The sequence below is a fragment of the Passer domesticus genome, chromosome 22 (assembly GCF_036417665.1).
Source record: "Passer domesticus isolate bPasDom1 chromosome 22, bPasDom1.hap1, whole genome shotgun sequence".
NCBI classification, from domain to species: domain Eukaryota; kingdom Metazoa; phylum Chordata; class Aves; order Passeriformes; family Passeridae; genus Passer; species Passer domesticus.
In genome coordinates this window covers 5117220-5138122 of record NC_087495.1, presented here as the reverse complement: position 1 = coordinate 5138122, position 20903 = coordinate 5117220, and the positions used below count along the sequence as shown (strand labels likewise).

Below are 20903 nucleotides of genomic sequence, written 5' to 3'. Positions count from 1 at the left end.
GATTTTCCGAGGAGGAAGGAAAGTGTGGCTTTTGTAGGGAAGAGCGGGTCCTCTGTGCCCCCACTGCCTCAGAGTCCCGCTGCAAAGGCTCGGGATGGTTCCTCGGTGATTCCCTGTTAGGTTCCGGTGGCAGCGCAGGATTCTGGAGCCCGGGCAGCCAGCCTGTCCTTTCATTATTATTATTATCATCATTATTATTATTATTACTATTATTTAGTTTCTGTTTCGCTCTGTGCGAAGTATCTGGAGCTGCAGAAGTTGCAGCGCAGTGTGTGCCCCGCTGGAAACTCCGCTCGCAGCGCTCGGAAAAGGCTCGGGCGAGCAGCGCTGCCCGCTCCGCTGCCTCGCGTGCCTTTCCACGGGAGCCCCGGGGGGAACCTGGGGCCGCTCAGAGCCGGGCGTGGGGCGGGGGGATCCCCGCAGGTGATGGAGAGCAGCCCCCCCTGCACAGCCCGTCGGGGTTCAGCCTCTCCCCGCGGCTGCCGAGGGCTCACGGGCGCTCCAGCGCTGCCACACGTGGGCTCCGAGGTTGGTTTTGTCGTTCAAGTTCGTCATCCCGGAGCCTTTCCAGGCCGCCAAGGTCAGCGAGGGCCGGTGCCGCCCCCCGGGATGAGCCGCGGTCGCCCCTTCCCGGGGAGGACACCCCCGTTCCAGGGGAACCCTTCTCCAAAGCCAGCGCGGCTCCTGGGGTCACTTTTCCTCACAAAGTGGCTTTGTCGCCGGGTTTGTCGCCGGCCCCGAGCTCCGGCCGCCGTTCCTGTTTCGCGGCAGCCCCAGGCCCCGCGGCTCACCTTGGTGTCGCGACATTTTCCATCGCGATCCAGGAGGGTCCCCCTGTCCCCAAAGCGTGTCCGTGTGTCCCCCGAACACCCCGCTCGGCTCTGCGGGCACCAGCGCTGCTCGGGGCGGGATGGGTGACCCTTTGCGTGGTCAACATTGTCACCCCATCGCTGGGGAGTTCTAAGGGAAGTTCATGGAATTAATCCAGGGATTTTATTTTACTTTAATTTATTTTTTTTCAATAAACACTCGTTTTAAGCGTCCCCGTTCAAATAATAACTTTTTAAAAAGTCGTCAGTTATTGTTTTAGATTGCTAAAGTGAGGAATGATTTTCAGAGCTCTCTTGGCTGGAAAAGCCAAGTTCAATGGTTAAATAAGGTGGAATATTTCACTTTTATTTTCTTTCTTATTTTTTTTTTCCTCGCCTCTCCTTCTCTTTCTTTTTACTTCTTGAAAAGGCCCCGGGTTTTTTTTGCAGATGTGCCCCGGCGGTTCAGTGCGGGTTTTTACAGATGTGTCCCCGGTGGGTGCGATGCGGATCCGGCCGCGTTTGAGACCCTCCGCGCTCCCCCCGTGAGCTCTCAGCGAGCTCCTGCAGCTCAAGGGCTAAAAGATTTTCGGTGCCTGGATATCTCCAGAGCTCGGGGAAGAGCTGGGAGCTCCGCGGCCGGGAGCGAGCCCTTCCCGGCGGCCGGAGCCGCGAACGCGCCTGGAAGCGCCTGCTCGGAGGCTGAGCCCTGATTAAAATCAGGTGTTTAATACAATACAAGGCCCAACGGTTTATGGGGTTTCAGGCGAGGATTTTTTAGGGATCACAGTTCAAAACAGTAGTCCGGAGCTAAGGTTTCAATATCCCAGGAGTATTTATTTGCCAAACAGATTAAACACGGACACGAGTGTGGGATCTCGTTGTATTTTCCCCGGCGAGGTAGCCACAACTTCTTTCACGGCACGGGACCCCGCAGGTCCCTTCCCAGCTCCCTTTTCTGGCTGCTGCAGCCCCGGGAGCGGCTGCGGGTGCTGGGAGAGCCCGCACGGCCCCGGTGCGCGGCCGCCGAGCCGTGCGAGGCTTTAAAAACACGCTGTGCTGGAAAATTTCATTTCATTGGACAATATTTTAAGCAGATGTGAGGCTCCGCTGGGAATTCCACAATATTACCTGTCTGGGAAAAGGGGAGAACGCTTGTGCGCTGGGGTGGGAGCGGAATTCTCGGCGGTTTCAGCGCCACTCACACCGGGAGAGCGGCAGGTACCGGGGGCAGCGGAGCTGAACCGGAGCCGGGGATGGCTCTCGCTCGCTCCGTGGCTCCCGGCCGGGCTGGGAGCCTTTAGAAACGGCTGTAAATCAAAAAACGAGGCTCGCTCAGGGTGCGGGGAGGCGCAGCAGCCCCGGGGGTGCCGGCGCCCAGGTGAGCGCTGCCCCCGCATCCCCCGCAGGGCCGGGCTGGGCTCCGGGGGCTCGGCCACCCGCAGCCCCCGAGGGGATCAGCGGCACGGCCAGGTAGAAGGCCACGCCGTGTCCCCGGCTCCAAGGGCCTCGTCTTTTCGCGAGAAAATAAAATCTGGGTGAGCGGGGAGAAGCTCTGCAGCAGCCGGGGTCTCGCTGCTGCTGGCAGAGAGAGGATGCAGGGGAGGCGAATGACACAGGAGCTGGGCGCTGCACGCTCAAAGCGAATTCGTTTCCTTTCGAAATCCCTGAATTTCAGAGTACAGCTACAACACCAAGCTATACACGGCAGGGCAGGATCGCAGGCTCTTAAATAAATGCTCGTGCTGGCAAAAGGTGGTTGATATTTCTGCAGCTCCGTTTGTTTTCACTGTTAGGAACAGGACGGAGGAACACTTTGGGGCCGGAGTTTTCAGGCAGCGCTGGTGCATCCTCCGGGCAGGCTGGATTGGCAGGAAAATGGTTGTGAACCCAGCCCTGCCGTGCCCGGCACCGCTTCCTCGGTTTCAGGCTTCGCCTTCGAGGAGAGAACAGCCTTCCCGTTTACCGATATTTTATTAATTTTATTTTAATTAAGGCTGAAGAGACAGTGAAGGGGAAAGGGAGAGGAGCGAGGAGAGCTGGAGCCCAAGCGCCACTTCCCGGCGCATGGCTCTGTTTGTGCTCCCACAGACGCTCCCAAAGCTGCAACGCACGGACGAGGAAAATTTATGGCGCGTTGGGGCTTTTAGATTTTTTTTTCCCCCATCTCCAAAGCTCTCCCTGTGCCCTGTCCCTACCTAGAGCCCCGGGGGCGAACACGGGGGAGCGGAGGGAGGCAGCGCTGTGCCCGGCCCGCTCCGCTGCCCTCGGTGACCGGGATGTCCCCAAAGCTCTCCCGAGCGGCGGCCGCGGGTGCGGAGCCCCGCGCAGGTGCGGGGCCGCCGCCGCAGGGTCCCCACCGTGGCTGGGTCCCCCCCTGTCCTGCCCCGGATCTGTTCAATTAGGCAATTAGGGATGCGGGGCAGAGAAGGGGAGGGGGGGGGGGGTTGATCCGCTAATTAAGATGATGCGTAATTAGCGCTTCAACAAAAATCGCCGAGGATTCGAGATCGCTTTACTCTTAATTTATTTTTTCTTCCCCCCCCCCAAAAAAAATCTACAAATATAATGTATCAATTCCCCCACTCGTCCCGCGTGGGTTATTTGGGAAAAAGCACCGAGGGAACAACTGCAGGGCACGTCCTCTCCTTGGCCTGGGCAGGAACTTGGCAAACGGGGGCACCGACGAGGGGCACTGGCTGCTCTCACCCGCAGAGCAGCAGCTCCGAGGTGCCAAAGTGCTGCGGGAGACGCGGGGATGGGGGATTGGGGTCCGGCCCTGGCTGCCGGCAGCGCCCGTGGGTGTCCGAGCCGCTCGGATGAGGTGCGTGTGATGCCCGTCCACGTGTGCTCGCATCACGGGGCACCGGCGGGTCTGCACAGAAAAATGAGTTTGGAAAGTGCGTCAGAGAAAAGGCGCGTTATCCCAAATTCGCCGAATTCCCGATTTCACTGAATTCCCGTTTCCTGTAAAACCTCCGTGCCGGTGCAAGACGTGTCTGTCTGGGCAGAGGCGTTTGTCTGTCGGGCTGGCAGCGCGCATACAAAGGTCTTAAAACACGCATTAAAATCACAGCTACTGCACGGTCACGACCCAGAATGTTCTGTGCAGAAATCGGACTGAATGTGTACTTTATGTTTAGTTTTTTAACTCGACCACCTAAACCTGCTTTATTTTTAGGCTTTGCACCGCGACTGCTGTGTGAGTTCAGGGATGGCAGAGGAGGTCTTTAATGAGCTGGGGGGATAAAAATAAACCAAACATTTTCCTGAGGGCTGCTATTAAAAATACCTGGGGAAGACACTGATGTCGGGAAAGCACTGAATTGATTTTTTGCCCGATTTTAGGCACACATTAGCGGGGTCAGAGAGCCCCGAGGGGAGCAGGGTTGGGAAGAGCCGGCCGGGATGAAGCGCAGCGCACCTGAAGCGCGCACGATCCCCGCTCCCTCTCAGGCAAAAAGCGAGGCAGGAGCTTGGATTTCACCCCACGACAGCTCTGTAATTCATCTCTACCTCTCGCTGCAACGATACCCCGGCTCCTCGGGCGGCTGGGAGCGTTCCACGAGCGGGGAATTCTGCCGGGATTCTCCGGCCCCGCTGCGCCCGGTTCCACCTGCCCGCCGGGCTGCGGGCTCCGCTCCCTGGAGGGAAAGCCTCGGGAATCTCCTGTGCCGCAGGGAAATCTCCTGTGCCGCAGGGAAATCGCCTCTCCAGGCACGGCTGAGCTCCTTGGTGGCTGCAGAGCAGCCGGAGATTCTCGCAAGGAAAGGCCCTGTTGAGTGAGAAGTGTTATTATTGTGATTATGGCTATGATTATTACGGCTTACGTGGTTTATAAAAGCTCGGTGCTGTTTAATACGGTGCTTTAAAGACAAAGGCCTGAGAAGTTTGCAAACATGAAGGAGGTGAGGCTCAGGAGCCACCTGGATGGTGGGGAATGAGTTGTGATCCTCCGGCAGGGCTGGGGAAGGGAGGAGGTGTTGTGCAGGATCCCTGCCCGCTCCTGGTGGCAGGATCAGGAGGAGAATCCACATTTTTCAGAGCTGCTTTTGCCCCTCTACCTGTAAAATTTCAGTTTTCTCTGGTTATTATTATTTCCCCCCCGTCTTGATGCATTAAAACTTCAGCTGTGTGAAATCGTTTAGTGGAAGAAAAAGCTGCATTCCCAAGCCAGACCCTTCCTGTGGCACAGAGCTGATGGCACCTGGGATTATTTGTGCCCTCCGTGGGCCAGGACAAGCTCAGGCTTTGTTTCCACAACTTGCTGCCTCTCCCCTATTACTGGATGTGTTTATTTTTCCCCCCGGTTAAGGATTATTTAAATGACAAACTCCGACTCCGAACGCTAAGGGGAAACACCCAAATCTTGGCTGAGCAATGATTTTCTCTTTCTATTTGCTATTTCCCAAAAGATAGCGTTCATCCCAGGGGGGTGAGCCCAGCACTTCAATAAATGCATGGCCACAGTGCCTGTCTGCAGCCGGGGATGGACACATCCGAAGAAGGGGATGTGCAAACACATTTGTTCCACTCCGGGTAACAGCCTGTTGATACGGCATCCCCCTCCAAAATTCCTGCTGGGCTTTCTGATCTTAAATACACTTTTAATATTTTTTTTCCTCTTTTTTCTTTCTTTCTTTTTTTTTTTAAATTTTTTTTTTTTTTTCTGGAGAAATTTCAGTCCAGGGATGTTGGAGTGGAAAAGATCTACGACCTTATTATTTCTTTTCTTTTCCTAATGGATTTTCATGCATCAGCGCTACCTCCTCACGGCTGTTTATTTTCATTTTTATTGCAGTTGGGTTTGCCTTGTGCACCGTCCAAATCCGTAACGGAGTGTCCCTGTCCCGTGGAGGATTTCTTCCTCCTCTTCCTTCCCTGAGTGATGGCACCTTCTTTGCTCATAAAAATGAAATATGACTTTCATCCCTGCACTAAGTGTGCATCACGCTTCTGAATGCTCATACCCTGAATAAGGAGATTTTTTATCTTTGGGTTGTTTTTTTCCCTGTAATTGGGAAGAAATTTCCCTGCAGCAAAGGATGTCTTGGTGGATAGGGTTGGAAAATGAACTCCTTTTTCATGGATTTCAGTGTTTCTCTCTGCAGAGGTGTGCAGGACAGTGGGAGGAAGGAAAGTTTCTGTTCAGAGGGTGACTAAACTTTCAGCATGAGCCCTAAAAGAGGTGTTTTACCCAAATTTATAAAAAATAGCTCATAAGGTGGGGTTTTCTGTACCACCGAACCCACTTTTGTGCTGCAAACGAGGCCACTGGTCCTCTTGGGGAGACATTTGCCAGGTGAAAATGGACTGAGACAGCCAAATTATTTCCAGTAGGCCACAGAATAATGCTCCCATCACGCTAAATCTTGGTCTGCACCGAGCTGGTGTGGAAAGACTTTGTCTTCTCTTCACCATTCCCTTTTTGGAATAATTTTAGGGACAAGAGTGGGGTGGCTGCACAACAGCTCTCCCCAAAGCAGGGCTGCACGGGCACCGGGGGTGAAGTGCCAGCCCAAGAGAAACCAGGTGCTGATTAATTTTTGCCTCGATGGTTTTACATCTTTCAGGTGTTTTGCTTTAAGGTCCGGTTTGGGAGGTGAGTTTTTGGTTTTTTTGAGTTGGTTTTTTTTTTTTTTTTTTTGCTGCTCTGTTGTTCTTGGCTTGGGAACTCTCCCAGCAGAGCCCTGAGACACAATGGCCTGGCCTCAGCTATTGGGATCAATTTAGCCATCATTACCAGATAACGCTGTCAGCCCGTTTGAGATCCATATTTGTTTAATAGTTAATGTTCTGGACAAAATACAGAGGGCTGGGGAGAAGTCAAACTGCCCTGAATGCTCTGCTTATTTTATATCCACTATAACTATTTTTGTCCATGAAAATTGGCTTAATTATATCAATGGAATGTTTCTTTTTCAATTCTGTAGGCAATTAGTCCATCTTGCTGGCTGCAATTTATTTTAATAAAAAAATAAACCAGTGGCGTGTTCAGTTCCTCATCCCCTGGGGACAAATGCGATTGGTGTGTTTAATTTCATTAACTACAATGCGGCCTACTGGAAAAATGTATAAAATCAGCTTTATACAGCTTAAACACTGGCATTTGAAACAAATCATTACTGCATTAGCTGTCACCCTGGTAATTCTAGAATCCAAGACAAAAATATTATAGCTGTTTTTATAACCCTCTGCAAATACACTGTTAAAATAATTTGTAATCATTTTTTAAACACGGCCTGATGTTTTCAGTTAAAATATCTTATCACCACCAGAGAAGGGTGGCTATTCATTATCACATGGAGGCTTTATTGAATGATTCATGGGTTGCTTCCCCAGCAGAAAATCCCCTCCTGTCTGCCTGAAGCTCCCTCGTTTTGGAGATGGACTCTCAGCACTCAGGGTTTTTTTTGAACCAAATTTGTGTTGCTCCTGTTGTAATTCCAGTTTTGGGAGGGCAAGTGCAAGGAGCAGTTTCATCAGCAGTGTAGATGAGGAATATTCAAAAATTCAGCTTTTTTCTTCCATGACACCTCGTGGGGAACATCCTAAACCAGCTCTGAGTGTTCTTTTGGGCTCTGAGGTGAGAGGGAAGAGCAGAGGCTGTGCCCAACCCATTCTGAGTTCCCCAAATCAGTCCTGATTCTGAGAGGTTCATCCCAGCCCAGCCCATCTGAACCCAAATCCTCAACACACACAGATCCTGCCTGAAGCTCCCTGGTTTGGAGGTGGACTCTCAGCACTCAGGGCTTTTTTTTAATCAAATTTTTGTTGCTCCAGTTGTAATTCCAGTTTTGGGAGGGCAAGTGCAAGGAGCAGTTTCATCAGCAGTGTAGATGAGGAATATTCAAAAATTCAGCTTTTTTCTTCCATGACACCCAGTGGGGAGCATCCTAAACCAGCTCTGAGTGTTCTTTTGGGCTCTGAGGTGAGAGGGAAGAGCAGAGGCTGTGCCCATCCCACTCTGAGTTCCCCAAATCAGCCCTCAGTCCTGATTCTGGGAGGTTCAGCCCAGCCCAGCCCATCTGAACCCAAATCCTCAACAGATCCTGGCACTTTGGTTCACACTGTACCCCCTCACTCCACCTGGGTATTCTTCAGATGCCACAATCCAGCCACAAAACTGCTCTTTTTGTTTTTAAAATGAATCTGTTCCCTGTGTAAGAGCACCCAGGGCTGGTTTAAGAGATGTGTAACCCATGACTAAGGCTGGGCACAGCACCCGTGCCTGATCTGAGCTTAACTGCTAAAACTCAGGATTCCTTTTTTAAATGCAAGGCCAGATCCCCGACTCATGTAAATCAGCATCAACATCAATGAACCTAATTTTCACCAGCTGAGGACACGGCCCCAGAGATTTGTGTGCATGTGCATAATAAAATGTACAAATATGGGTCTATAACTGCTTTAAGGGGGTTCACTTTCAGCCTCTGCAGATCAATATCTGCTGCAGAAATGCAGTTTGGCTCGGGTTGGTTTTTCTCCTTAACTTAAGGAATGATCAATTCTATAACCTCAGCATTTTTTAGACAGATTGCTATTTTCTGAAGTGGCAAGGACTTCCTTTCCAGGGGAGTAATCCACAGAGGATGGGCCACACTGGACATGAGCCATCTGCTCCCTTGCACGCACTCAGCTTTATTTATTTCTTCTCCCTTCCCCTGCTGTCATAACCAGTAGTTCATTTTCTTTCCCTATCTTTAACTTTACAGCGGCGGCACCTTGTTGGAAGTGATACCAATTTATTGTTTTATTGGTGTGGCAGGGCAGGAGAAAAACCAGCTTTATTTCCTACTCAGGATGAAATCACTTCAGGGGGACTAAAGAAGCTCGGGGCAGTTTTTCTCCTGGGTCTGGAGGGCACAGAGTGGCTGTGGAGGGTTGATTCTTACAAAATACCACCTAAACCCATGAAGAGGAAGGTGAAGAAGAAGGACTGGCTTCTGCCTTAAAACCTCTATCTTGTTTTATATATATTACTGTATTCTAAATCCTTAAACTCTAAGTTTTCCACCATGTGATATATTCAAGCTACACAGCCATAATTCCAGTTTTATCATTAAATTTTGGAAGCTTTCTCCACAGCCTCAGGTCAATGCAGTGTTCTCTTGTCAGCACAAAAAGTCCAAATCTCTCAGCAGCCAGGGTTCCAACACTGGAGGGTTGGGATTGGGATCACCGCTCTATCTTGGTTGCCTGGGCTCTGTGGAGTGGCAGGAAAACTGCAGGATAAGAGGGAAAAAAGTGACTTTTCCATCATTGCCACGAGCAGCTTTACCTGAGTTTAGGCTCGGGATTAGGCTGGGACCAGCTCCAGGCAAGGACTGGCCCCCAGCTCCAGGGCTGAGTTTCTTCTCTTTCTCTGGGCTCAGGATTTGTTGGCTGGAAAGAAATGCAGGAAGTTTGACCCAAAGTTTTGCTCTGAACTTGGAAAAGTTGCAGAATGGAGCAGTGGTGGAATGGGGGCAGCTCCTGTGCCCTGTTATTACAACAAAACCAACTTGGAGCACACTGAAACAACATTACCTGCTCCAGGATGCAGGAAAAGCAGGAATTTGGCATTTCACGGAGCTGACAAAGTAACTTTCCCAGCTTAAAAAAATAATTTACCCTCAGCTGCTCCATCTGTGACATGGGAGGGATGCACTCAGTGATTTCTGGACCAGCAATGCCTCATTAATCACCTTTGTGTTGGTCCAGCTCCCACCGAGGTCCTTGGGATGATTTTGTTGAATTTCCGGCAGCAGATTTTTCCCTTTTTTTTGCAAGTTTCATATTTGGCTTAAAAATCTTTCATTCCATCTCAGACACTAATAAAAAAAAAGGTTTTGTTTACTTGTAGTCTGGCATTTTCTTTGCTTTCAGGACAGTGTTTAGTGGTTTTTATTTCATGGCAAATGGACCTTTTGGGCTCAATCATGTAAATGAATTTTTAAATGGCTGTGCTGCGAGTTCATGTAGTATAAAATCGCTCCACCATTTATTTTTTTTTTCTGTTTATAGAAAAGGACTGGTTTCATTTTATATTTTATTGCCTCAATGTGAAATAAAGAACCTGCACGACTTGCGAGCGATCATATATTTTATTTCAGAATTATCACATAGGGATAAAATAAATTTCAATCCCTACATGGCACAATAGGCAGATTTAAAAGGAGTTGATACCTCGTGGAGAACTTTGAAAAGCCCTTTGCTCAGCAACAGTTCTGCTCATGTATCCCATATAGGAGAATAAAACCAGATCTTGGTTACTTTGGCAGTTTTTAAACGTTTCCTGCTAGAATTCCCTGCAAGTCTTTACCCAGGGAAAGTCCAGGACAGAATTTGGTCCTTTGTCCTCTGGTCCTGATAGTGTTTATGAGGGAGGGATTTTCTCAGGTGAGCTACAGGAAATCCAAGTTATCTGCACTGTGTGTCCTCAAGGAAATGCCTGAGGAGCTACTGATGCTCCCTCAAACACTCAGACATTCCTGCTTTTCCACACAGATACAATATTTGCTCAGTTGAGACCTTTTAGGTGATTCTAGTGCTTCTGAAATAATTTATCTCAGGGCTTTATGATTATTGGTATAAAAAATGGGTGCACCTGTGAAGCAAAGAGACACCAACCTGTGGAAACCCCCGGAGATTCCCTGCTGGACTCCACAGCTGCTCCAGCAGCAGGTGGGTGATGCAGATGTTCCACGTTTCCAAGTGTGGTTTTCATTTCCTCTCTTAACTCACTCTTGGCTTTTTAAGTCCCATTTCAGCTAAAGAAGCATTTTTGGGTGGCTCTGGAGAGAGCATGGGTGTCCCCAAGGTTGGTGGCACCAACATCATCTCCAGTCACAGCCAGAGAGATTTTCCCATGACCAGGAGCCAATTCCCAACTAAATATTGATTTTTGGAGCAGCAGTATCTGTTGCAGTAGAGCAGGGGAAGGAGCCTGAGTTTAACACGAATCTATTTTTACCCAATGCACAGTAACCAAACAGGGTTTTTTAAAAATTATTATTAAATATCATGGTTTAGCAGTTTGGGAAACAAGTCTGGAGGCATTAACCAGAGAAAACTCTGCTGCAGAATTAATTCCACTCAGCACCTCCTTGGTGTTCCTGTGGCTGTGATATCCAGGGGATTTGTGTTATATTTCTGTTATATTTGTGCTATATTTGTGTTATATTTGTGTGATATTGGAGAATTTGACTTTTCAGGCCAGCAATAGGGACCTGCAGGCAGGGCTGGGGGAGCTGAGCTTCTGGTGGGTCAGTGGCTCAGCCCCAGTCCCAAACCTGGAGAAAAAGCACAAAAAATGGCCCTGCCCAGCTCCCTGCCTGAGAATTCTTGGTTATTTACTGCAGAATCCAGAGCTTTGGGAAATGAGGTGGGGGTAAAGTGAAATAGTGGCAGATTCCTGGAGCCCTGCTTTGCTCTGAGCCCTCTTTTCTCTCCCTGTGAAAATCCCGAGGGTGTAACTGGGCAAACTCAGGCTTGTGTCCAACTCAGGAACTGGGAATTCCAGGATGGAATTTTGCCTTTCCCCCTGTGCAGCTCTTCAAGGCCTTGAGGGAACCTTCCCCATAGCTGGACAGCATCAAAATCTCACTGCTGGGAGCCCCAAACCTTGATGGTTCCTGGTGGTCTTCCCATGGACTTTGCAGGACTTTGGAGCAGGTCCTGGAGGCCCTGGAATATTTGGGATATCCATGGTGTTTCCAAAGAAAGAGTTTTTCCTTCTGTCTGGGTCCCTGTGCAGCTCTGGTTAATGATTAACCACCAAGGGGCTGGGGTAAGACGGATTTATCTCCATGGAAAAAAATCAGCCCTGCCTTTGTCTCCACTTCTAAAAGTTCTTCTGGTGTGATTTGGCTTTTAAATATTTGTAAATGTACTTGGGTTTTTTTTTTAATCTGCAATTTGTAGAGTTCTGTGCCTGATTCTTCTCAAATATCCCAGAGTAATGTGTATTTCTGCCCCCTCAAAATCCCAGAGTAAGTGTGATGATCCCATTCCAAGGCAATGTTTTGGTAATTGAAGACTGAAGAGACAGCCTGGAGGACTTCCATGTCAATATATATATATTTTATGTCTCTATTTCTAGTTCAGAGTCACAAGTTACAATTCTGCAAGAAGTTTTACTCTTGTTTACAGAGGAAGATTCTTAATTTTCCTTTTTAATTTTTTCAACGTGGCACGTTTAAAATGAGAAAAAGCCCCCAAAACAGCCCAGTACCAACCTGCTGATGTATCTATGTAGAGGTTAAATATTGGCAGAGTGGCCATTTAGATCCTTGTGCCTCAGTGCTTGCATTAGAACAAAAAAAACCCAACAACCAGCACTCTTGAAAAATTACTGAATTCTCCTTGCAGTGTCGGGTTCCAAGATAATGATGTGTCTGTGTGTGAAAATATTAAATTGCAATAACATGCAGAGTGAGTGGCTTTCTGAATGGGGTATTCAGTTCACAGCTTGGACTATACATAAAGCTAGTGAGTGACAGAATACAAATGGTGTCATAAAACATCAGGGGAATTTAGAGCCAGCCTCAATCTTTTTGATCTATATTCTATCTGTGGAGCTCTCTCCATCTATCTTTAGTTAATGAAACAGTTAAACAGATTTAATTATTTATCACTGTTTAATGTCAGGAGTTATCAAAACAGATTACACTTCCCCCCACACACTTCAAGGTATTAGAAGGACTCTCAATGTCTTCAGAGAAGTCTGGGATGTTTCCTGTGCACAAACAGTGATTTAAAACAGGTTTTTAAATGTTTTTAAGCCCCAATTGTTTGGTGACAGCAGTTGCTGAGTTTCCTTGCCTGAGAACAACTTTATTCCTGCAACTTGGCTTGTTTCTTACACAAACTTTTATTACTCACAGAAACCAGAGAGAAATGAGAATTCTGTTTCACTTGAGATGAGGAACGGAACAGAATGGGATAGGTTTGGAAGGGTGGGAGTGACAGGGCCCGAAACGAGAAACACACTGAAAAATTACCCAAATCACTGCAAAATCTTCTGTGTTCTTCCTCTGCACCCCAAAATCTGCCCCAGCAGCTTTAGAGAGCTCTGTTAACCACTGTGTCCCAGGGTGGGACCTGTGTTCTTGTGGCTTCCCATTGCCCATTCTCTCATGTGTGGATGTGTACAAAACATTCCAGGGAATTTCTGATCCACCCCTGGATCCCAGCCCCTTCTGGAGTGCTCCTACCTATGGGTCTGGTGTTTCCTAGGAGGAAATTTCAGCATTGTCACCCCCAGGAGGATACCAGCGTTGATATTCCCCTCCCAAGGCTGTCCTGAGCTGCTGAAAGCCCCCATTTGTTCCTCAATCTCATCTGCTCATTGCAGCCTTTGGGATCTCTCTCATGTGTGGATGTGTACAAAACATTTCAAGGAATTTCTGATCAGCCCTTGGATCCCCTCTGGAATGCTCCTACCTGTGGGTCTGGTGTTTCCAGGGAAGAAATTTCAGCATTGCCACCCCAGGAGGAAATTTCAGCCTTGCCACCCCCAGGAGGACACCAGTGTTGATTGTCCCCTCCCAAGACCGGCCTGAGCTGCTGAAAGCCCCCATTTGTTCCTCAATCTCATCTGCTCATTGCAGCCTTCGGGATCCCCCTCAGCCCGACCACCTGGGTCTCCTCTATTGGCAGCTTTGATAAGAAATCATTCTTCTCCACCTAAGCTCTCCCTTTCCCCGTGGTTTTAAGTTGCTCCCCAGCCCTGACAGACTAGCCTCGTTCAAAGGCAAGCCTGGAGGAGGCTGCTGCTTCCACTCAGGCCCGGGACTCCATTACCAGAGGCCTGAATCCTGTGGGGACCTCTGGGGACACTCACTCCCCTCCTGGGCCCAGCAGACAGAGTGTGGCATTGTGAGCGCAAAGGGCAGGGGGATAAAGGAATCCAGCTTGGCTTTTCCCTCACAAAGAGACCTCAATACTTTTGTTCAGAGGGGGGAAATGGAATAATGCTGCTGGGTTTGCTCCCAAAGCCACCGGGCGGCTTCACGCCCCGAGGGCTCGGGCCTGGGGCAGAGCTGGCTGCCAGGGCAGAGGACTTTGCACGTGAAATGAGATTAAAAGGCCTCTCCGTGCCAACACCTGAAAGATTTTGGGCCTTGGCAGAAGAATCAAAGGCGCCAGGCTGGGGTAACCCCCCTGTGCTGCAGGGATGGGCAGGAAAACCCAGCTGCTGGAAAGCCAACCCTTCCTCCATGCCAGGAGGGCACCGGGGTTAGGGGCTGCTCCAGTAGCTCAGGGAGGAGCCATTCCTGGGCAGCCAGGTCATGTCCTTTATCTTTTAGGTGTCCTGCCCTAAAACCCTTCAGCCGCACAGAACTCCCTGGGATTTCCTTTATCTTTTAGGTGACTTGTCCTAAAACCCTTCCAGCTGCACAGAACTCCCTGGGCAGCCAAGTGATGTCCTATGTTTCTTAGGTGTCCTGCCCTAAAACCCTTCCAGCTGCACAGAACTCCCTGGGTTTTCCTTTATCTTTTAGGTGATCTGCCCCAAAACCCTTTCAGATACAGAGAACTCCCTGGGCAGTGGGATGTCACTTGGTTTTGGGTGCAAGAGAAGGTTTTGTGTTGTAGACATCAGTGTTTAGCTAAGTTTGGAAGCATCTACACATCTAAAGCCCAAACTTGTTTGAAATGTGGGACTTGGGGCATTTGGATTAAAGTGAAAAAATCATAAGAGCAGAATGATTTGGGGGGACCTTGAAGATCTTCTAGTTCCAAATCTCTGACAAGGACAGGGACATTTTCTACTATCCCAGGCTGCTCCAAGTTCCATCCTTGGACACTTCCAGGGATCCAGGGGCAGCCACAGCTTCTCTGGGCACCCTATGCCAGGGCCCCACCACCCTCCCAGGGAACAATTCCTTCTGTATATCTGACATAAATGTCCTCTCTTTTGGTTCAAAAATGATACCTAATGATAAATTTTCCCTCTATGACACCAAATTTTCCCTCAAAAACGATACCTCTAATTTTTCCTGGACCTGCCCAGTGGAAACCTCTTCCTCTCTGCACCTCTTGCACGCAGAGGGGCTGCAGCTCCCAGGGCCAGGTGGCACAGATGGCTCTGCCAGAGGTCACTCCTGTGGCCAAACCCTCCCCTTGTGTCACAGGGCCATCATTTATGACACCCCGCCTGCCTCAACGGGAGGAAAATCGGAGCCCATAACATCGTATTAAAAATATTGATAAATTATTGATTATCATTTAGCCCAGCCTTCAGATGTGATGAAGTGGTGGCTGTAAGTGCCCTGAGTGCTGTGGGGTGGGAGGGGATGTGGCTGTGCAGGCAGATTTCATTTGGGAAGTACAGGCCTGGCTGTGTTTCAGCAGTCAGCTGCTGACACAGACTCCTGATGCTCCCATGGATTTTTGCTGCTGCTGTCAGGTGATAATTCCTAAAATATTTGAGTAAAATGTTGTCCCAAATAGGATCTTTCAGTAATTTTGGATCTTAAACCCACAGAGCTGTGTCCCAGGGCAAACTCCTGGGAGGAGAGGGCAGAGGGGACAGATGATGCCACCTCTAAAGGGCAACAGGAGAGAATATCTGAAATTGGGGTTTTTTTTCTGAATGAATTTTATCTCTACAATTATTGTAGGAGCAGCTTCTGGCAAAAGGAGTTGTTGGGAGCCAAGTGCTTGGAATTTTGCACCGTGGGATAAATAGCAAATATCTGACTGGCTTTGCAGGAGGGGACAGGTGGGGTGGTGAGAGATTCCAGCAATGGAAATGAACTCCAAGAGTGGTTTTGCTGTTGCAGGAAAAGCTCAGGTTCTATCCCTGTACCTTGGCCTAAACACTGTAAAGATCCACAAAAACAGAAATTAGAATTAAAATGAATGAGTGGCTAAAATGGACCTTTCACAATTTGTTGGCAACAAATTCCCATTTATTTTTTAAGAGTATCCTTTGCTTAGCTCATATCATAGAAAATAGCTGTTAAAACATTAATTACTTTAATTCCAGCCATCATTAATTTTGAGGCATTATTTTATCCCTTGTTGAACTCCAAACCTATTCAGCTGTGCAAACTTTTGTAGGGAGGGGGAAACAAATTTGTGAAAAGACAAAATTATCTCACTAAGGACCTAAAATTCAGACATTTATTGCTGCTATTTCTTGGTTTAATTTCTTTTTTCTCTCCTTCAAACAAGGAGCAGGAACGACTTTGGTGTTCCCACACTGGGAGAGGGAAGGAGCTGGAAGTGCTGCTGAGGGATTTTTATTAAAACCTTGGAAAAAAACCCCACAAACCACCTCAAAACCCATCACTGCCATGATCCAAAGGGATCCTCTACACTTCACCTGGATAAAAACCCTAAGAGAACCAAAGCCAGGTGAAGGCAGGGCAGATTTCCTGGGAGAGGGGAGAGGAATTGCTCCATGTTTCCATGTCAGGATGCTGGGATGGGATGTCCTGTAGGTTGGTGGGCTGGTATTTGGTCAGAGGTTGGGCTTTATGACCTCTTCCAGCCTTAATGATGGCATGATTGAATTGCCCTTGGTGTGTGGTGGAGGGGCTGGCACTGCTCCTTCCCCTCCATCCCTGGAGCCACCCTGGGTTCAGCCCAACCTCGTTGTTCCACAGGGAATATTTCCCAATTTTTTCCTTTGCTGCAAGAGCACTGTGGGAGTGACTCCCAGCACAGATTTTCTGTAGGATGAACACATTTGGATAATTTGGAGGAGTTTGAGCCCTCAGCACTCACCAGAAGCAAGAGCCAAAGCTTCAGGAGTTTCCCCCTTCACTTGCGGTGCGAGTTTCCCCTTTGATTAAACAAATGATTCTTTGCCTAATTTGTCTATGTTGGCTATTTTTTTTTTTATGAAACATGCACTTAATTAAGTAAGAGAAATACAGAAACATGTTTATTCTTGAGATTTATGCGAAAAATGAGAACCCCACTGAAATTTCCAGTAGTGAAGCAATTAAGTAATGGAATTCCACAGTATAAACATGGTATAATTCAACTATAAAACCGATGTCTAAGTAATGTTAATGAGCTGACTTGAAGCTACAAGGGCTCAAAAAGTTCAGTCACAGATGAAAATGGAATTTGTTCTCAATTATAAGTGAAAGAAAGTTGGTTTGAATGAGGGATAAGCTCCAGCTGGAACCCCCAGATAACTTCCCCACGGTTTGGGCTGACAGGTTGCAGAATTTGCAGTGGGTTGTTTAAATCTTTGTCACAGTAACTACTGAAAAATTCTATTTTTTGTGCTTTAACACAGAGCTGAGAGCCACAACTCAGGGATTGTGTCTGTGGGAAGCAGCTCAGACCAGACTGATGCTACAGCAAAGCTCCAGCTTGAAAGCTGACAAAATGTGGGGGTTTATTTCAACTTGAACTTCCAGTTTGTATTGAAATTTGGCAATTGCTGGAGCAAACCTTGTAGCTGGCAAGTTTAATCCCTGTTTTCTGTAGAATCATGCCCCCCCCAGCCAGTGGAAGCATCAGGAGGACAAAATGAATGAGGGCTCTCAATGGCACCTTCCGAGAAGTGAATTTTACTTGTTCCATGTTTCCTTCCCTGCTAATCCTGACTTTTTTTCCCCTTCTAAATTCCTATCTATTTTGGTAAATCCCTTTTTCCAAAGCATTAATGAAGCAGTTTGCTGGGGGGGTTGTGTGCACAGAGCTCAGGGTCACTCTGCCAGCCCCAGCCTTGCCTGTTCCAGTGTTTTTGGCCATGTCCCGGGGGCTTCCCCTGCTCCCCACACTCCATTTTCTTTTCTTCTCCTATTCCACTTCAGAATGTTGTTTCTGTCACCTTCTCAGCCCAGTAAATAGCACGCTGAAGATTTATGGGGTTTAAACTTTTAATGCCATAACAGGTTTTATATATTTTTCACGGCATTATTCAGACGTGTGATGTTATGGTTTAGCTCAAATTCTGGTGCAACTGCTCCGAGCAGCTCCTTCCTTGTGGGCAGCTCCTCTTTGCCAAGCTCCTATTTGCACTTGCTCCAGAGGAGGAGGGAAGGAATGTTCCATAAATGTTGCACGGGATTAAAGGATGGAGTCTCGGAGCCTGGAGGAAACACCAACCACAGTTTGCCTCTGAGAAGTGTCTGTTCTTCCTTCTCCTTCCTTCTCCTTCATTCTCCTTCCTTCTTCTTCCTTCTCCTTTCTTCTCCTTCCTTTTCCTTCCTTCCTTCTCCTTCTTTCTCTTTCTTTCTTTCCTTCTTCTTAATTCTCCTTCATTCTCCTTCCTTCTCCTTCTTTCTCCTTCTTTCTCCTTCCTTCTCCTTCCTTCTTCCTTCTCCTTCCTTCCTTCTCCTTCCTTCTCCTTCCATCTATTTCTTTCTCCTTCTTTCTCCTTCATTCTCTTTCTTTCCTTCTCCTTAATTCTCCTTAATTCTCCTTCCTTCTCCTTCATTCTCCTTCCTTCTTCTTCCTTCTCTTTCCTTCTCCTTTCTTTTCCTTCCTTCCTTCTTCCTTCTCCTTCCTTCTCCTTCCTTCTATTTCCTTCTTCTTTCTCCTTCCTTCTCTTTCTTTCCTTCTCCTTACTTTTCCTTCATTTTCCTTCATTCTCCTCCCTTCTCCTTCCCTCTCTCAGATTTCCCAGCCCAAATGGGGTTTGGGGTGATGCTGTCAGAGCTGGGGGAGGATGGGGAAGCAAAGACCTCGGGGGTGCTGGGCAGTGAGGCATTAATGGGGTATTTTGGGTGGATGTGGGGGTTTTGACTTGGTTGTTTCCATGTTGAATCCCCTCTGTCTCCAGCTGCACCCCCAGAATGGTTCTGAACACCTTCAGCACCAGGTTTTGGGACGTGGCACCTTGGTCAGCCTCACTCAGAGTCAGGGATGGTCCCTCTGGTGATGGAAAGGTTTCCAACATGAAAATCCATAGGAAAATTCACAGGAGGAGGTGAACAACACAGAATGCTGAGGAGAGCTGGACTCCCTGCTCATTTTGGGGAAAGTCCTGCTCTCTTCTCTCACACTTTCTCTGTTGAACACCAGACTATTAAAAAGAAAGAAAACAACAAAAAAAACCCCACTCCACCTAAAATGAATTAATTGAGGGACACATCTGCTTGCCTTGGGTTCTTTTCCCAGTGATCCTAATTCTGTGGAGTTTCATGAGTTTATAAAACATTAACTACTTCGACAAGAACAACAAACATTGTTCCCTCCTCACACAGCTCCCAAACCCAGCTACCAGATGGACCCAGAACCCAGCAAGGGAATATAAATTTTGATGGAGAGAGCTTTGGTGTTCTGGGTATTAAAGTGTGTGCCTTGGGAAATGCAGCACAGTAGAAGTGTGTGTTTGTGCTGAGTGGTGTCTTTGTCTTTCATCTATAAAAACACTAATTAAAATATAATGTAAAAACCTGCAGCAGGTCTGCGTGTGCTGCTAAGGTAAATAAAAATGAAACAAAAGGTGTATATATACATATATATATCTATGCATGGTAGGTCATTAAAAGTGCATTGTTAAACTGCTGTGTGCCCCAAAATTTCCAAATTAAAAGCTGAACAGAAACACATCTGGAGTGGGGCACGAAATTCCGAGTTCCACGTTGGGTCCTTGCTTTATTTACCAGGAATTGCTGTGTGGGGAGAGCTCCTGGACCCCCACATCCCAACCCCCCTTTGCCAGCCCCTCCTGTGGCCAGCACCAGCCCTGGCAGCTTGAGCCCAAGGCTGGAGCTGAGCTCCAGATGCTGCTGCTGCTGCCTGGGGTGTCCAGGGCCTTTTAACCACTCCAAAGCTGAGCCAGCCTGGAAAATTAACTGGGCTGTGTAATGAGGGAGGGGGATGAGCTGTCAATCAGTTCAGACTGATCCTGTGCAGTTTAAAATGGGGAATATCACATTTAAACGTGGGTTATTTGGTGTTCTTTCATCCAAAGGTGGTGCTGACAGGGAACCACCGAGGCAAATCAGCAAAAGAGGGTTTTGAATTTAGTGTGTGACCTCCCTTAGGCTCCTGGAGCCCTTCAGGTGGCCCTGGGACAGGGGGACTGTCCCCTCCAGGAGGTGGCCCACATCTGGCATGTTTCCCTTTGGATGGAACACACCTGGAATGCCTCAGGCAATTCCCAGCACTGAATTCTCTGAAATTGAGCTCTGAAACCTCTGCCAAAACAGGTCCCCTGCACAGGGCACAGCCTGGTGCTGCAGCTTAGGAACTTTCCCTGGAAAGTGGAAGGATGGTTTCTCATGGAGAATCAGGATGGGAGCAGGCTGGAGTTGGGAGCAAAGCAGAGTTTCCTCCTTGAGCAGGAAATTCGTGATGCCTTGAGGTGACCATGGGGTTCTGAGTGTTTCCCTTTGTCCACTCACTGTCCCTCAGAGCAGCTCTCTGGAAGGTTTAATCCAAAGTCCATCAGGAACTGTGAAGATCTTTCCATGGGATTAATGGAGTCATGGAATCACAGACTAGTTTGGGCTGGGAGGGATGTTAAAGCTCATCTCATTGGAACTCCCTGCCATGGCAGGGACACCTTCCACTGTCCCAGTCTGCTCCAAGCCCCATCCAGCCTGGTCTTGGACACTTCCAGGGATCCAGGGGCAGCCACAGCTTCTCTGGACACCCTCACAGGGAAGAATTTCTTCTCAATATCCACCTAAACTTCCCCTCTTTCAGCTTGAATCCATTCAAGCTTCTCCTCACCCTCACAGGGAAGAATTCCCTCCCAATATCCACCTAAACCTCCCCTCTTTCACCTTGAACCCGTTCCTCCTTGTTCTGTCTCCCCAGAGCCCCTTTCTGGTTTCCTTTTGCCCCTTCAGGTCCTGGAAGGTGCTCTGAGGTTTCCACACAGGTTTCCTCTTCTCCAGGATGAACAACCCCAACGTTCTCAGCCTGAGAACTTTGATTCACCCAGTTCTGCATTTGTTCCTCGGTGTGTGAGTGGAACAACTCCTCCCTGGCGCTATTGGCCTTATTAATAAATATCTTCCTGGGCAGAGATCCAAGGTTGAAGGTCTCTGGTACAATGGAGGTTACAAAAGGTCCCCTTATCACCACTGGATTACTTTAAAGGTGTTTAAGTCCCCTCCAGAATCTTCTCCTGCTCTTCCTGGCACAGGAACAGCCACCTTGGTAAAGAGAGAGAGAGGAAAAAAA

At 48.3% G+C, this 20903-nt stretch overlaps 1 protein-coding gene and 1 long non-coding RNA gene across 5 annotated transcripts in view; both read left to right on the top strand.

The window, feature by feature from the left end:
- PRDM16 (PR/SET domain 16) overlaps positions 1-20903 on the top strand; it is a 299007-nt gene that overhangs the window by 1023 nt on the left and 277081 nt on the right. The window lies entirely within an intron of this gene.
- Positions 13351-16617, top strand: LOC135285120 (uncharacterized). The gene is made up of 2 exons (XR_010350120.1): positions 13351-13670; positions 15975-16617. It is a non-coding gene; the product is annotated as an uncharacterized LOC135285120 (long non-coding RNA).